The sequence below is a fragment of the Trichechus manatus genome, unplaced genomic scaffold (assembly GCF_000243295.1).
Source record: "Trichechus manatus latirostris isolate Lorelei unplaced genomic scaffold, TriManLat1.0 scaffold00100, whole genome shotgun sequence".
Classification (NCBI taxonomy): Eukaryota; Metazoa; Chordata; class Mammalia; order Sirenia; family Trichechidae; genus Trichechus; species Trichechus manatus.
Window position 1 is genome coordinate 1 of NW_004444036.1, and position 16124 is coordinate 16124.

Genomic DNA, 16124 nt, shown 5'->3' on the forward strand with positions numbered 1-16124 from the left:
CATCGCCTGCCCTCTTGCCCACACCCTGCCTGCGGTCCCTGACTTGAGCCGTCATGCCTCGCGGTCAGAAGAGTAAGCTCCGCTCCCGTGAGAAAGGCCGCCAGGCCCGAGGTGAGTCCAAGGGTCTGGAGGGTGTTCGGGCCTTTGCTGCTCTGGAGGAAGTGTGCTTGTCCTCCTCCTCTTTTGATTTTGAGTGTTTTCCCTAGAGTAATGGTGTTGCTGGGTCACCTTGCACTCTTTAGGGGCTTCATAGAACTCCTCAGCTGCCACTACTTCTGTGCATGTTTCCGGAAACCTGATCACATGAAGATGCGAAGAGCAAATTTGAGGAAAGACCACTTTCTTCTCTGTCCTGTGGGAGTATATTGACATCAGTATTCCTTAGCTGGGGCATGTCATGGATTGAATTGTGTCCCTGAAAAATACCTGTTGACTTTGCTAGGCCATGATTCCCAGTCTTGTGTGATTGTTTGCCATTTTGTCATCTGATGTGATTTCCGTATGTGTTGTAAATCCTAATCTCTGCCTGTGGTTAGTGAGGAAGATTAGATTGTGTTAAGGAGGATTAGGGTGGGATGTAACATCTTTGCTCAGGTCACATCCCTTTGATCCAATGTAAAGGGAGTTTTCCGATTGTGTGGCCTGCACCACCTTTTATCTTACAAGAGATAAGAGGAAAGGGAAGCGAGTAGAGAGAGGGGGACCTCATGCCACTAAGAGAACAGTCCTGGGTGCGGAGCGCTTCCTTTGGACCCGGGGTTCCTGCGTGGAGAGGCTCCTAGTTTAGGGGAGGAGTGATGAGAAGGACCTTCCTCTAGAGCCGACAGAGAAAGAAAGCCTTCCTGTAGAGCTAACAACCTGAATTTGGACTTCTAGCCTACTAAACTGTGGGAGAATAAACTGTTGAAGCCATCCACTTTTGGTATTTCTGTTACTGCAGCACTAAATAACTAAGACAGGGTTCTTGGGGAGGTAGTTGTGGTTCAGTGGTAGAATTCTCGCCTTCCATGTGGGAAACCCAGGTTTGATTGCCGGAAAATGCACCTCATACACCACAACCACCCAAATGTCAGTGGAGTCCTGCATGTTGCTATGATGCTGAGCAGGTTTCAGCAGAGCAGACGACTCAACAGCAGCTAGCAACAATAGCAACATTCCCTAGTTTGAAGCCTCCTTTAGTCAGGTAAATGGGCCCAGGTACAACAGACACTTTATGAAATTTCTTTTTGCAATGAACAATATTCATCACATTACTCTTTAAATCAATCCAATTAGCACCAAAAAAAGAAAAAGAAAAAAAACAAATAAGGCACAGATCAGTGAGGTTGATCAACATACTCATAAATAGTCAAGAGTGGGCAAAATAGGGAGGAGAAAACGGGAGGAACAGTTTTTTTCAAACTGAGAGGGGCTGGGAAGAACCTGTAGCAGGGAAAGGCTCTGAGGAAGAACTCTGAAGGACGGGAAGATCTGTGAGCTGGAGTTGGGGTGGGGTGGGAAGGGCCTTTAGGACAGAAGGAGTCTGCATGTCCACATTTCCTCATTGGAGCCTTTCATCCATTCTAGATGCAGTTACTGGGAGCCAGTGGGCTCTGGGCAGGGTGGTTTTGTGTACAGACAATAGACAGGTGAACAAGGGATAGTGCCCATCCTCTGTAGGCCAACGGGCTAGAGATCAAACACCTTCGTAGCCTTTGGAATTTATATTCTCCAAGAAATGAGAACTCTTCATCACAAGACTAGCAAGAAAAACAATTAGGAGCTTGGGAAAATCAGGAGTGTCTTCCTTTCCTGGGTTATAGTTAATTTGGTTTCTTTTACAATAAGCAGAGGCAAAAATTTCAGGGCATCAGTCCGTGGAGATAATCAAGAGTGGTTTTGCTATGGCCTCTTTTTTTTCTTTCTTTCTTTCTTTTTTTTTTTTTTTTTTTTACTGTGGAATCTATACCAGATACAGAAAGGCATATAAACGATGTGTGTAGAGTTTAAAGAATAATTAAGTGAACACCTGTGCATCCACGTATTAACAAACACGACATCGCCGATACTTCAGTAATCCCCAGGGGTCCTTCCCTAATGGCATGCCCTTTCCTACCCCAGAGGTAACCACTATCCTGAATTTTCTATTACTTGTTCTCTGTCTTTTCTTTGTAGTCTTTCCAACTTTGAATGTATTCCTAAATAATCCTTTGTCCGATTTTGCCTGCTTTTGAACTTTATATAAACGGAAGTACATTGTAGGTAATCGTCTGTGACTTGCTTTCTCTGCTCTCCATAATGTCTGTGATATTCACCCATTTTGCCATGTGTGGTTCTTATGTGTTCATTCTCATTGTTGTATAGCATTCCAAAGTATAAATATACTCCCAGTTGCCACTGAGTTGACTCTAACGCATGACGATCCATGTGTGTCAGAGTAGAACTGTGCTCCATAGGGTTTACGATGGCGGATCTTTCAGAAGTAGACTGCCAGACCTTCCTTCCAAGGCACCTCTGGGTGGACTCAAACCTCCAGACTTTCGGTTTGCAGCCAAGCATGTTAACCATTTCCACCACCCAGGGACTCCTATAAATATACCACATTGTATTTATCCACTTTACTTTGATTAGTATTTGGGTTTTTAATGCTGCTATGAATATTTAATGTAGATATCTCTTGATTCCCATGTGCAAGAGATTTTCTAAGTTTCACAGCCAGGAGTGAAGTTGCTGGGTTGTAGGGCATGGACATGTTCAACTTTACTAGATGGTATCTAACTTTTTCCAAGGTAGTTGTACCAACTTTTGCTAGCTGTGAAAGAGAATATGTGTTGTATAGATTTCAGAGCCCTGGTGGCACAGTAGTTAGGAGCTCAGTTGCTAACGAAAGGGTTGGCACTTTGAATCCACCAGCCACTTCTTGGAAACCCTATGGGGGCAGTTCTACCCTGTCCTGTAGGGTCGCTATGAGTCGGAATCGATGGCAGTGGGCTTGGGCTTGGGTTTTATCTTTCACCAACGTTTGGTATTTTTCCACTTAATTTTTGTGCATCTGGTGTGTGATACCATCTCATTGGAGTTTTATTTTGCATTTCCCTGCTTGCTAATGAGTTTGTAGTCCTTTCCATATGTTCATTGCCCATTTGGACATCCTCTTTTGTGAGACGTCTGCTTAAATTCTGTGCTCATTTTTCCATTAGGTTATTTGACTTTTTCCTTATTGATTGTTATTTCAGTTCTTTATATAGTCTAGATATAATCCTCAGACAGTTAAAGTGTTTTATAAATATCATCTTACAACTATATGGCTTGCCTTTTCATAATTTTATGGTGAGCTTTAAGAAGTCTTATGATACTAAGGGTTTGTCTCAAATTTGTCAACGCTTTTCTTAAGGTTTTGTGATTTTTATTTCTTGTTTATGAACTCTGAGATGATAATAATATTCTCCTATATATATATTTTAAGTTTTAATAATTTTGCCCTTCACATTAGGTCTTTAATTCAATTGGCATGAATCTTTGTGTAAGTTGTGAGTAATGCATGACATTTCCTTTTTGTCCATGTTGTTGTTAGGTGCCATCAAGTCGGCTTTGACTCATAGTGACTCTGTGTATAACAGAACGAAACATTGCCTGGTCCTATGCCATCCTCACAATCGTTGTTATGTTTGAGCCCATTGTTAACAACCATTTTGTCAATCCATCTTATTGAGGGTCTTCCTCTTTTTCGCTGACCCTCTGCTTTACCAAGCATGATGTCCTTCTCAACGGACTGGTCCTTCCTGATAACATGTCTATCCTTGCTTCTAAGGAGCATCCTGGCTGTACTTCTTCCAAGACAGATTTGTTTGTTCTTCTGGCAGTCCATGGTAAATTCAGTATTCGTCGCTAACAACATAATTCAAAGGCATGAATTCTTCTTCAGTCTTCCTTTTTCATTGTTGAGCTTTCACATGCATATGAGGCAATTGAAAATACCATGGCTTGGGTCAGGCGCACCTTAGTCCTCAAGGTGACATCTTTGCTTTTAAAGATTTTAAAGAGGGCTTTGCAACAGGTTTGCCCAGTGCAATGCATCCTTTGATTTCTTGATGGCTGCTTTCATGGGCATTGATTGTTGCTTTCATGGGCATTGATTGTGAATCCAAGTAAAATGGAATCCTTGACAACTTCAGTATTTTCTATGTTTATCACGATGTTGCCTACTGGCCCAGTTGTGAGGATTTTTGTTTCTTTTACATTGAGAAGTAATCCATACTTAAGGCTTGTAGTCTTTGACATTTGTGCAGCCAACCCAAAAAACCAAACTCACTGCCATCGAGTCAATTCCGACTCATAGCAACCCTATAGGGTTTCCGAGGCTGTAAATCTTTATTGAAGCAAACTGCCACATCTTTCTTCCCTGGAGTCGCTGGTGGTTCAGTAAAGCTTTTGAATGTATTTTAAAAATTATCAATTATTTCTTTAAATATGATAATTATTAGCTATTTTATATTCTGTGACTACTATGTGAAATCTTTGTAGGTCTGTTTCTCCTTGCTCTTATTTTTTCTGTTAATGTTTACTCATGGTACCTTAGTTTCTTGTGTTTTTCGTCGTTTCTTTTGCCTGTAAATTGCTCATATTCCTTAAAATTTTTATTTGCTAGAATCCTTGAAGACTTGGAATGAAGTTCTTAGTCTAGAAAGAATTGGCTTTCGCTTTAACTGTGCCACCAGGGCTCCTTTTTTAAATCCATGTTCAACACCAATTACTGAAAAATCCATCCTCTCCCCAGCAATCTGCCAAGCCTCCAGTCTTGCACTGAATCCACATGAGTGTATTTCAGGGCTCTCTGTGTGTTCCATTGTTTGTCTATCCCTGAGCTGACACTACAATGTCTTAATCACTATAGTGGTATAGTAAGCCTGGCTATCTGGAGGGTAAGGCCCTCCATCTCTATCTTCTTCGAAAGTTTCTTTCCTGTTCTTGGCCCTTTACACTCTCCCATATAAATTTTAGAATCACCTTGTCAGTTTCCAAAAAATGTTGGTGTTTTGATTGCTGTTGAATGAAACTATAGATTAATTTGGGAAGACTTTATATCTTGACAATACTGAGTCTTCCAATCCATGAACATGACATGTCTCTCTAATTGTTTATGTCTTCTTTAATAATATTCACTAAAGCTTTATAATTTACTCCACATTGTTAGATTTAATTTGGGGTGCTTATATTTTTCATGTTATTATACATGAGAGTACTGTCCCCTCCTTATTTTTTAATTGATAAAAAGGAATTTTATATATATTCAAATAACCTTATTACACTCTCTTGTTGACTTTTGTTCATATGGACATGGTTTAGGCCTTCCTATAAACATAACCACACCCCCTGTGAATAATTGTATTTTGTTTCTTCTTTTCCAATCCTTTTTCCTTATGTTTCTTTTTCTTGTCCAGTTGCACCCACCAGAACACACAATGCTGAATGGAAGCGATGAGTGAGCCCCTTGTCCTGTGTCTGAATTCAGTGGTGAGGCTTTCAAGTTTGCACTATTGACTATATTTGCTGGAGCGCTGGTGGCACAGTGGTTAAGAGTTCGGCTGCTAACAAAAAGGTTGGCAGTTCAAATACACCAGCTGCTCCTTGGAAACCCTATGAGGCAGTTCTACTCTGTCCTGTGGGGTTGCTATGAGTCAGAATCGACTCGATGGCAATGAGTTGTTACGCTATTTGCAGTAGCCTTTTGTATTAGATTGAATATTATAAAGCTGGCGACATTTGAACATTTTTGACTTACAAAGATAGCAATTTCATTTGTTTCTACCTAATAGGTGCCTTGATTAGGTTAAGGTAGTTCCCTTCTATTCTAATATTTAAAACATATTTGGGTGATTTTTTAAAATCATGAATGATGCTGATTTTTTTCAAATGCTTTTTCTACATCTACTAAGTTAGAGTATGATATTTTAATGTTTTCTTGCTAATGTGGTGGATTATATTGATTGATTTCTAAATACAAAGACTATCTTGCATTTCTTCATTAAATCCAACATATCTTGTTTAATATTTTATATCTATGTTCTGGAATGAGACTGTACTGTGATTTTTTCTCATACTGTGTTTTGAATATTACCTGTGCGCATTCGCTCTCTCTTTGCCATTTGTAATTCTGATTAGATGTATATTAGTCTTCACGCTCTGTTTTCCATGTCTTTTAACCTCTCATTCATATTTTCCGCGTGTTTGTCTTTCTCTGATGCATCCTGGTTAATTTCTCATGATAAATCTTCCAGTTTATTCATTTTTTCTTTAGCTGAGTCTAATTTCCTATTAAACCCCTCCTTTGAGTTTTTTGTTTCTTTTTTAAAATTTTAGAAGTTCTATTTCAAATCTGCTGGGCCATGTTTTACGCTTTCATGTCCCTTGCATGCATTTTAAAAATTATCCATTATTTCTTTAATTATAGCAATCATTAGCTTACTAATAATAATGATTACTTAAATATAGTAATCATTAGCTGGAAACCCTGGTGGTATAATGGTTAAGAGCTATGGCTGCTAACCAAAACGTCAGCAGTTCGCATCCACCAGGTGCTCCTTGGAAACACCATGGGGCAGTTCTACTCTGTCCTATAGGGTCGCTATGAGTCCGGATTGACTCGACAGCAGTGGGTTTGAATCATTAGCTATTTTATATTCTGTGACTACTATGTGAAATCTTTGTAGGTCTGTTTCTCCTTGCTCTTATCTTTTCTGCTAATGCTCACTCTTGGTACCTTAGTTTCTAGTGTTTTCATAGTTTCTTTTGCCTATAAATTGCTCATATTCCTTAAAATTTTTATTTGCTAGAATCCTTGGAGACTTGGAATGAAGTTCTTAGTGTAGAAAGAATTGGCTTTTGCTTCTGCTTGCCAACTGTGGCCACTTAACCAGCCTATCTAAAGCCAGTAGATTATTGGTTTCAGGGTTTTTTTGTTTTGTTTTTGAACACCCAAAAGCTGTGAATGCGGGCTGCCAATGTACTAAAGAGCCAGCTTGTGGTTACAATTTTCTGAGGGCATCTCCTCCCTCTCTTCTGAGTGCAAAAGTTCAGAGTATGATTTCCATTGCAGTTCCCTGAGGCTATAGTCCTTTAGGATTCTAATGTGAGGTCTCCTGTAAGGCTCCTCCTCTTAGGCAGGGCCTGGGTTTCTTCTCCTGAATCCGTGTCACACGTGTCACACAAGAGTGTGACACTAAAGTTCAAGTTCACATCGGTTTAGCCAGCACCCTCAGTGACAAATTTACTGCCGTGTTCTGCTTACCTTTCTGGGTTTCCATCTTCTTTCTATTGGTCACCTACGTGTTCTTTTCTTTCTTGCCATCTATCAACTCTTTCAATAATTTTTATTTTCCAGTATTTTTAGTAGTTTTCAGCAGGAGTCAACCTGGAAAATTTGCCTGCCCTATTATTGGAAACCAAAGTCCAAAAGCAATCTTTTTTGTATAATTACTTTGTAACTGGTTACTTTTCTGTTGCAACACCTATCATGTAGTCCAGGAGTATGATGAGCAACCCTCAGGCTCAAATTTATTCATTTCCCTGCAGAATCTGAGATAAACAGAGACAGTTATATTCACTCCAGTACTTAATTCAAGAAAAGATGGTGTCCTACTCCATCTTGGTCTATCTCACATGGCATTAATGAAGGTCATGACATTGACTTGCTGTAGGGACCCCTGTAGAGCCCCTACTGCTTCTTCATTCTCTTCCCCAAACAATATTAAAAAGTATTCATCATGACCTAAAAACCAGTAAAACTAGTTGTCGTCGAGTCTATTCCGACATGACCTAAGCCCTCTACTTTAGAGATTTCTTGTTCCCCCACGTCTCCCTCCCCCTCCCAGCCATATCCAAGTGTATCTGAATCCTTCATTTTTTTCACTAGCAGAAAGGAAATGCTCAAGGATTCTCAAATGAGGGTGGTTTTACCCCCCAGCCCCACCCCAGGGGACATTTGGTAGTGTCTGGAGACATTTTTTGGTTGTCACAACTCGGGGTGGGGGGCAAGTTGTTAGTGCCATCTAGCGGTAGAGGCCATGGTTGTGTCTAAACATATTACAATGCACAGAACTGCCCCCAGAACAAACAGTTGTCAGGCCTCAAATGCCAATAGTGCCAAGATAGAGACACCCTGGGAAATAATGAACCCAGAGGGTTTTGTCCATGAGAGGATAACTCCCTCAAAGAGTGTATGTAGGTGGCAAAAAATATAGGCTACATTATCAGTCAAATACAATTCTATTACCTTGTGGGCAAGGGGTCTAATTGTAAGGTCCCTCTCTCATGTATAAGCAACATCATTACAGCAAGCTGGCATCAGCTCCAGGCTGAGAGAAAACTTTCACAGGAATATTTAGGTGGTACACAGTTTATTCACTGCAGTATATATAAACCGTCTTCTGAGACACGTACACAGTGTGACTTAGTTTAGTACAAAAGACAGAAGTCCAAATTTCTAGTTCCATTTGTTTCCCACAAGAATAGGAAAAAAATCACTAATGGTATATTGAGTGTGAAGACAAATCAGGGCAATTCAGGACAATTTAAATGTCCACAAGAGGGAATTTGACCAAGTGTCTCCCAGGACAACCATGTAGTAATTTAACTGAAATCTGATTATTAGAATTGCTGGATCAATATACATCACCAACAATTTCAGTGGCTTCTATTCAGGAAACCACTTTCCCTCAGAATAAATGATTTAGTAGCACTTGAGAGACAGCGTGATTCTCCTCAAGAAGATTTGATCACATTTAAATATTGATGCTTAACTTATGGCACAAAATTTCAATGATTCTGTGCCAAATGATATGGTACCAACAGACTTCTGAGGTGATTAATGAGAAGTAAAATAATCTCTAAGAAAAGATCTGAATCAGTCAGAGAAGCAGAAACGCAATGCATGATATAGAATGAGGGACATATTACAGGGATTAGACCTCATGCAGTTGTGGGGGTGGTGGAACATTCCACACAAGGCTGATGCCTCTGAATCTGATGTTCAGCCTCAAGTCACTAACAGTCAGCCAGAACAGCAGTTGGAAAGTGAGCATGGATGAAAGCCCATGGATGAAAGCAAAGACAAATTGGAAGCCGCATCTTTCTCTTACTACCTCCACCCTCAGTGCCATGGGTAACCTGCAGGAGAAACTGGCTTACTTTGCCACGGCACTGCACATGCACTTGGCCCAGAAAACCTAAAGGAAGGCAGCTGTCAGGAGCTGGATGAGTTGTGTGTCCAGGTATTGCCCTGTGGTGACAAGGTGAGCCAGGAGATCAGTGGTAGCGTACCTGGTACTGTACACCAGATTGTAAACACATCTGCTGCTTCACGTCCACCTTCTAAATCTTAAAGAACCTTCTCTGTGGCCAAGCCCAATCTGGAACCACACAGGGAAAGGAATTCTGGGAAATGCAGTCCAAAGCCACCGCAAACACCTTGCTTTCCAAAGGAAGAGCAAATACTTATGAATATGAATTTCCCACAATGCAATTAGTGAATGAGAGTAGGAGAGGGTGGTGGCAGCCTTGTGATGTGGATGCCAGGGAATAGAATTCCAGAGGTGGATAAATAAAGATAAGTTGACATAGGGAGTCTTTCTCTGGAACACTGTATCCAAGAGGATCTGAACTGTGGAACAGACCATGAGCACCATGTTTAAGCAGGCAGCTAAAACCATGATTAGAACTGGGCAACACTGGGGGCTGGAAGCTAATTCCTTGGAGACTGTAGTGTGTGATTCCACTTTATTAATTTGAGACTGTAGAAACTTGTTTGGAAGACTAAATTAGCAAATCAAAAGAAAAGGGCATGTGCAATACAATGTAAATAACAATTTCTATAGAATCTGAGAAGGCGTAACATTCAACACCCATCCTTGATTTTAAAAAGAGCTCTTAATAAAATAGGAATTGATGAATATACATGCTTGTCATGATAAAATAGAACCAAAAAGTGAGCATCATGCTTTATGAGAAAATGCTTCAAGTATTCCCATTAAAACCAAGACAAGAGAAGGATTTTATTATCGTTGTTTAACATTAAGAAAATATTTTAGACAAAAATTAGGGAAAGACATCAAAAGGCATAAAAATTGGAAAGGAAGAGGTAAAGTATTAATAATAGATAAAATGATTTTTTTTTTTTTTTTACTATAAAATACAACAGAATGAACTGGGAAATTGTTACAAATGAAAGGGCATTTTAGCAAATTTCTGGGTATAAAATTAATATACAGAAAACAAAAGCTTTCATACAAATAAACAACAACCAGTTAAAGGATATACTGGTGAAGAAGCACCAATTTACAATAGCTGCAGTGCCAAAAAGAAAAAGAAAAAGAAAGAAAAGAAATTCCTAGAAATAAACTTAATAAGAAATGTGAAAATCTATAAAGAAAATTTTAAAAGGATTCTGAATGATAAAAGAAATACATATCATATTTTTGGACAAAATGACTCTATCATGAAAATATCAGTCTTTCCTAAGTTAATCTATACATTTAATGCAATCTCAATAAGAATTCCAAGGATTTTTGGGAGAAATAGACAAGCTGAATCTACAGTTCATATGGAAAAATTAATAAGAAAATCCAGAGTTTTCTCTGAAATACAAGAGTTATGAGAGGGAACTAGCCCCATTAAATGTTAAATATAAAAAGTATACTCATTAAAACTCGTACATGAGTATAAATATGAATTGAACACTTCAGCAATTTCTGAAGTAGATCTAAGTACACAGGTGAATTTAGCATACAATAAAGATAGCATTTCATATCAGTGTGGAAAAGATGGATTAACCAATAAAAGATGCCAGAACAACTGGATAATATCTAGAAAAACGTGTTTGGAATCTATCTCTACCTCATATCTTTTTTTTTATTGTGCTTTAAATGAAAATTTACAGTTCAAGTTAGTTTCTCTACAAAACTTCATACACATATTGCTGTGTGACCTTATTTGCAATCCCTATACTGTGACAGCACAGATTTCCTGTGTCCATTCAACCAGCTCCTGACCCTCTCTGCCTTCTCATCTCACCTCCGGACAGGAGCTGCCCATTTAGTCTCATGTATCTACTTGAGCCAAGAAGCACACTCTTCACAAGTATCATTTTATGTCCCATGGTCCAGTCTAATCTTTGTCTGAAGAGTTGGCCTCAGGAATGTCTCCCTCATATCTTACAAATATAAAGAAATATGACCATGTACTATTCAAATAGAAATAAATATAATATGTGATATGCATTTAAGTAAATTAATAGCATGTAATAGACAAATATAAACATACAAACACGCACTAAAGATTTCAATATAAATCGTGATATCATAAAAGTATAAGAAAAAACACAGCTTTTTAAAAAAACAATTTATACTGCATAAAGCCATTCTAAGTAATACACCATTTAAAAAAAAAAGATTGATAAATGAAAAAATATTTTCATGGCAAGAAAATGCCGTAAGCAAAATCAAGAGACAAGTAGAAAATTTCAATTTATATCATATTCAAAGATTAATGCCTCTCATATAAAATGTGTTCTAGATGACAAGAAGAAAAAGATAAAATTCTCATAGAAAAATTGGCAAAGAATATTATATGAGTTAGCTAAAACAAATACAAAAAATCAGTTGTTGTCAAGTTGATTCCAACTCATGGCGACCTCATGTGTGTCAGAGTAGAACTGTGCTCCACAGGGTTTTCAATGGCTGATGTTTTGGAGGTAGGTTGCCAGGCCTTTCTTCTGAGGTGCCTCTGGGTGGACTCAAACTGCCAACTTTTCAGTTAGCAGCCAAGCACATTAGCTGTTTACACCACCCAGGGACTCCATCAGTTAGCTACTGCCACAGTAATACTGGGTAGCAAACCATCCCAAAACTCAGTGGTATGCAAAAATAAATATTTATTTCTCATTCACGAGTCTGCTGGTCATCTGGGATGGCTCTGCTTTAGGCAGCAGGTCTACAGGTCAGCTGGGACAGCTCTGCCTTCTGTATCTAGCAGCCTTCTGGGAATAGTGGGCCCCCCAAAAATCAGCCATTGAAAACTCACATGGGGTTACCATGAGTTGGAGTTGACTTAAGGGCAACTGGTTAGTTAAGTGCAAGGATGCAAGCAGTCCCTGGGTGGTGCAAATGGTTAATCGCTCGGCTGCTAACCGAAAGGTTGGAGGTTCGAGTCCACCCAGAAGCTCCTCGGAAGAAAGACCGGGGGATCTACTTCCCAAAAATCAGCCATTGAAAACCCTATGGAGCACAGTTCTGCTCTGACACATGCGGGGTCGCCATGAGTCTTGAGGTGTATTATTCTCATGGTGATGGTAGATGGGCAAGAGGGCAAGTCCAACCACACAGGCACGTTTTCAAGCCTTTGCTCTTGTCACATCTGCTAACAGTCTTTTGGCCAAAGCAAGTTACACGGACAAGCCAAGATTAGTGGGGCAATGAAATAGCCTTCTCTTCTGATGGGAAAGGGAAGGAAGCAAGTATTTGCTGAGCAATAATCTAACTATTACAGATGCACAGTTCACAGAGAGCAAAAGCCAAGGGCCTTTAAACATATGAAAAGATGCTTAATTTTATTCATAATAATGGAAATAAGTTAAAACTACCCGAGATAACATTTCCACCTATTAGATTGGTAAAGATAAATCTAGTTTGATAACACACTATATTAGTGAGGATATGGGGAAATAGGAGTCTCTTACTACAAGTGTAAACTAATACTACTTCTAAGAAGAATAATTTGGTTGTTATTATCAAAGTTCACATACTGTTTGTTTGACTTAGGAATTTCTGTTTTAGGAATTTATCCTGTAGATATACTAGCACATGCTTAAACTAACAGTCTAGGGTTATTCATTCCACCACCCGTCTGTCAATGTGTCATACTGTGGTGGCTTACACGTTGCCGTGATGCTGAAAGCTCTGCTACTGGTATTTCAAATACCAGCAGGGTCACCCAGGGTGGACAGGTTTCAGTGGAGCTTCCAGACCAAGGCAGACTAGAAAGAAAGGCCTGGTGATCTACTTGGCAAAAATCAGCCATTGAAAATCCAGTGGATCACAATGGTCCAAGCCGCAACTGATCATGGGGATGGCACAAGACCGGATAGTGTTTCATTCCATTACGCATGGGGTTGCCATGAGTTGGGGCCAGCATGATGGCTGCTAACGGCAATAACAACAACGTCCTTAAGGACTCCCCAGAAAAGTGTTAGTAACACTTTGTGCTGTGGTTTCTGATTCATCACCAAAGAAAATGGTCAGGCTGGATTTGTGATGTTTTTGAAGTGCCAAGTTCCCCGAATGAGTATTCATCCAGCAGATATTTACAGAGTATCTTTTAAGTACCGACACTATTCTAGATCAGAGTTGAGCAAACTGCGCTTGCAGGCCAAATCCGGCCCACCGTCTGTTTTTGTTTTGTTTTGTTAAATAATATTTCATTTATTTTTGGTGGCAATATACACAACCAAATGTACATTCTTCCGTAATTTTTACATGAACAGTTCAGTAACATTGGCTACATATTTCACATTGTGTCGTCATTCTATTTCTGCCCATATTGTTGCATCACCATTAATTTAGACTCTCTGCCCCGTGAAGTTCTCATCTGTGCTTTAGATGAACTGTTGTGAGTTTACACTCATAAAGATAATTCTTTACAAGAGCACTACTCGAGGCAAACCTTCTTTATTAATTGGGCTAAAGTGTGGTTTAGTTCAACAAGGCTTCATGGGATAGTTTCTATTCAAGGTTTAAAGATTACTTCTGGACATTATTTTCAGGGGTTTCCCCTAGTCTCAATGACTCCAGTAAATTTGGTTTCCATATGAGTTTCAAGTTCCGTTCCATAATTTTCCTCCTTTTGATCAGGATCCATCTGTTGGGTCCTTGATCAAAATGTTCAGTAATGGTAGCTGGGCACCATCCATTTCATCTGGTCTCGTGGTAATGGAGATAGTAGTTATGGAGGCACCATTGCCTGTTTTTGTAATAGAGTTTTATTGGAACACAGCCACTCCCATTCATCTGGCTGCTTTCCTGCTACCATGGCAGGGTTGAATAGTTGCAACACAAACTGAATATCCTGCAGAGATGAAAATATTTACTATCTGGCCCTTTATGAAAAAGTTTGCCTACCCCTGTTCTAGATAAGGAGTCCCTGGGTGGTGCAAACAGTTAACGATGCTCAGCTGCGAAATGTTGGAGTCCACCCAGAGGTCCCTCGAAAGAAAGGCCTGGTGATCTATTTCTGAAAAATCCACCACTGAAAACCCTCTGGAGCACAGTTCAACTCTGACACTTATGGGGGTGCCATAAGTCCGATTTGACTGGCAACTGGTTCTACTGATGGAGCAACATTAGAAAACAAAACACCCAAAACAAACAAAAAAATTCCTGCCTTCACAGAATGTATATACCAATGGATTCGAGAGGCTTGGAGCCACCTATTAAACAAAGGAAAAAAGAAAAAATTAAAGCTGTACTCCTGCTCCGCCCCTGCCCCACCGCCAACCACAGTCCGCTGCCACCATGCCCTTCTCCAAAGTCACAACGCGTTGAAGCGGCTCTTGCCTGCTGAGGACAAGCTTCCCTACCTGAGCGGCCACAACAGTGTCGAGGCCAAGGTGCTGACCACCCTGTCCAGCTGCACAGCCAGACCAATGTGAAATACCCTGGCCACCTGGACATCATGACCTTGGGCTGCGTGGCAGGACAAGGAGTCGTAAGACGTCGTCAGGGAATTCTTGGACCCCATCATCGAGGGGCAGCCCAGCAGCTACAAGTCCAGCAATGAGCGTGTAAGATGGACCTCAACGCTGATAACCGGCGACAGCCTGGACCCCGACTATGGGCTGAGCTCTCCGGTGTACACTGGCCGCAGCGCCGCCACCGAGAAGCTGGCGGTGGATGCCCTGTCAAGCCTGCACTGGAGTCCTGTCGAGCAGATACTATGCTCTCAAGAGCATGACAGAGGTGGAGCAGCAGCAGCTCATCAACGACCACTTTCTCTTAGACAAGCCTGTGTAGCCCCTGCTCCTGGCATCCGGCATGGCCCGAGACTGGCCCCGTGGCTTCTGGCACAATGACAATAAGAACTTCTTGGTGTGGACCAAAGGTTCTTGGGTGGCGCAAGTGGTTTGTGCTTAACTACTAACCCAAATGTTGGTGATTTGAACCCATCTGGCAGCACCATGGCAGAAAGGCCTGGCAGTCTGCTTCCCTAAAGATTACAGCCAAGAAAACCCTGTGGAGCAGTTTTACTCTGTAACATGTGGGGTTGCCATGAGTTGGAATCACTTCATGTCAACTTTTTGCGGGGGGTGGGGTTGGCGTGGTCTCCATGCAAAAGGGGCCCACCATGAAGGAGGTGTTCACCTGCTTCTGCAATGGCCTCCCCTAGATCGAAACATGCTTCAAGTCTAAGAACTACGAGTTCATGTGGAACCCTCACCTGAAGTACAGCCTCAGCAGCTCATCCAACCTGGGCACAGGGCTGCGGGCAGGTGTGCAGAGCAAACTGCCCCATCTGGGCAAGCATGAGAAGTTCGGGAGGTGCTCAAGTGGCTGGTTTCAGAAGAGAGGCATAGGCTGCGTGAACACTGCAGCTGTGGGTGGGGTCTTCACCGTCTCCAAAGCAACAGCCTGGGTTAATTTGAGGTGGAGCTGATGCAGGTAGTGGTGGACCGAGTGAAGATGAGCCCTGGCCCGCACTCTGCCACCAGCCCCGCTGCGTCCTAACTTATTGCCCTGGCAGTGCCCCTGCACCCCCGATTCCATGGCCTGGTGCCTGAGCCCTTAACCTCACTTTAGAGACTTCTTCTGTTGCCCATAGTAGAGTTTATTTTTTTGATGGCTAAGATGTTGCTGATGCTGAAATGAACTAGGGTTTTGGTCTGGAAAAAAAAAAGTTAAAAACCAAAATACCTTTACATAGTCTGTGAAGCCTAAAACAAAATGTGTTTAATTAAGGTAGTCTTAAGTTTTTAACCTCTCTGCAGAGAAAAAAGTATCTGATCAATTTTCTAATTCCTGTCAGCCCTTAAGGAAATGCCAACTCTCCACGATTAATCTCTATATGAAACAATTAATTACTTCCTATCAAAGGCCCATTTC

General features: G+C 40.8%; 1 pseudogene; it reads left to right on the forward strand.

Annotated features, from left to right (window-relative positions):
- The first annotated feature begins 53 nt into the window (after positions 1 to 53).
- Positions 54 to 15749, forward strand: LOC101358605 (creatine kinase B-type pseudogene; annotated as a pseudogene).
- Positions 15750 to 16124: the final 375 nt, after the last annotated feature.